This window comes from Sceloporus undulatus, chromosome 5 (genome assembly GCF_019175285.1).
Source record: "Sceloporus undulatus isolate JIND9_A2432 ecotype Alabama chromosome 5, SceUnd_v1.1, whole genome shotgun sequence".
NCBI classification, from domain to species: Eukaryota; Metazoa; Chordata; class Lepidosauria; order Squamata; family Phrynosomatidae; genus Sceloporus; species Sceloporus undulatus.
In genome coordinates this window covers 75,919,549-75,922,129 of record NC_056526.1, presented here as the reverse complement: position 1 = coordinate 75,922,129, position 2,581 = coordinate 75,919,549, and positions in this window count along the sequence as shown.

Here is a 2,581-nt window from a genome sequence, read left to right as displayed (position 1 = left end):
TATTTCTTTTATTATATTATTTTACATTATTTTATTTTATTCATTTTTATTTCACATCATATTTTATTTATTATTTTATTTATCCAGCCAGTATTTTTGCAAGGAACTCTGTTTTGCTCCTTTCCCTTGCAGAGTGCACAGTGCTAATAACGGATTCGCTGTAGCTGGGGCTCCCCGTGGTAGAATCACGGAAGCGACTACAAGGGCCATCCAATCAAACCTACTGCCATGTAGAAATACGCCATCTAGAGCCATCCAGCCTCTGATTAAAAACCTCCAAAGAAGGAGACTCCACCACTCACTGTGGCAGTGTATTCCAGTATTTTGTTAGTTTTGGTCCAGCTTTTTAATCTATTATGGTCATTTTGAATTCTGATCCTGTAGTATGGGGCATTAGCTACCCACATGGGCCCTGGAACGGGCCCATTGCATTCTAAAAAGGGGCATTCTGGGAACATGATGGGGCTAAGAACGGAGTTTACCGCACACTGGAACGCTGCTGCTGCTGCCACCAGACGTTCCAATCGCCTTACACTTAGGATGCCTAATGGAAAGTAGGAGTTTATCACACCAGTGAGATCCCACTGAGAAATGGGATTTAAATTAGAAAAAAAAACACAAATGCGGGAAGTTTATCAGACACATCACTGTTAAAGTGAAATAACATGAAAGTAAAGTGAAGGCAAAAGGGAGAAAAACGGCAGCTTTTTATTTTCAGAACTTCCCAAAAGTAAAAAGCTGTCATTTTTTCTCCCTTTTGCCTTCTCTTTAATTTTGCGTTATTTCACCTTTGCAGGAATTTGGTGTGATAAACTTCCCACATTTGCGGGTTTTTTTAAATTTTTAATCCCGTTTTTCAGCGGGATTTTGCTAGTGTGATAAACTTCTGGATGAGCAAGAGAACAGGACTGTTTGTGTGATAGATAACAAAACAGGTCAGAGAGGCCTCTTTGTGGCATTCAAGGCCTGTTTATTGCCCCTAGATGTCTGCATTTACCCAAAAGGAGGAATGCCGGAATGCCAGGCTGGGATAGTGATTGAGATGAGAACAGTCCTGATAAGAGATATTAGATGAGGGTACTTTATTTTTTTCTGGGATGCCTTCCATTTTGTGGTGCCCTGTCCTCCTTGGTGGTGAGGACCCCTGGCCACCCTGCCCAGACCCAGTTTTTCCCCTAAATTGAGGCACTTGGAGGTGGGCTGGCCTGGCTTTCCTGGTGGGAAAGGAGCAGAAACAACCCCAGGTTGTGGGGTCTGGTAGTGCTTCTGCACCTTCTGGGCCCTAGCCTCTGCTTCCCTCGCCTTCAAAGCCCCTCACAGCGCCTCCATTCCTCCTCCAGGCGAGGAAAGAAGAAGAGGAGGAGGAGAAACTCCCTCAGGGAGTCTGTGGCACATCTGGATGGGTGGGAAGGGGCAGGGTTTTCAGGCCTGCAAGAGGCCCTTTTGGTGTCTACCTCTCTCTTCAGCCTTATAACAGAGCCTTCAAATAATAAATATCCTAAATCTCTTTACCAAGGTAACAAAAGAGGACTAATGTTTCCCACACACTCTGCCTTTCTCTTGCTTGCTTTCTGTTTTCTTTCCCGCCTGGAAGGCTTTCTCTGGTTACAGGTTTAACTATTATTATTATGGTTATTATTATTATTATTATTATTATTATTACTATTATTATTCCCGGTGGTATTTTTACACAAGCTGTAGCCTTGCAACCAGAGTAAAGCTGCATCATCATTATTAATAATAATATTATTATTATTTCTGGTGGTATTTTTACACAAGTTGTAGCACTGCAACCAGAGTAAAGCTGCACCATCACCATTATTATTATTATTATTATTATTATTATTATTATTATCAATCAGAGCAAATCTGCATCATCATCATCACCATTATTATTATTATGCCAGTGGCACTTTCACACAGCCACTGTTGTGCAACCAGACTAAGCAAAGTTGCTGCTGCTGCCTCTCATCATCATCATCATCATTATCAGGGTGACCAGAGGCCCTCCTTTTCCAGGACCTATCCTCCATTTCAGCCTTCTGTCCGGGAGGAATTTCAAAATAGCTTCCATTTGGAGCAGGATTAAGCATTTCTATTCAGCCCTAAGGACTAAGGGTTTATATTTAGATGAGTGTTTTTAGCTTTTATTTGGTCCCATTTTTTCTTGAAGGTCCTCCTTGGCGGTTAGGACAGCTGGGCACCCTGCATCACTATTACTCTCATTATTGTTGTAGGGTCGCAACCAGACTGAGTTAAGCTATATCATCATCATTATTGTTATTAATGTTGTTATGTTATTCATTTCCACACAAGCTGTAGCATTGCAACCAGACTGAAAGCTGTGATATCATCATCACCATCACCATTGTTATTAATGTTGTTGTGTTGTACATTTCCACACAAGCTGTTGTGTTGCAACCAGACTGAGTAAAGCTGCAATATCATCATCACCATCACCACCATTGTTATTAATGTTTTGTTGTTGTTGTTGTTGTTGTTGTTGTGCTGGTGTGGCGTTGCAACCAGACTGGATGATGATGATGATGATGATGATGATGATGATGATGATGATGATGAT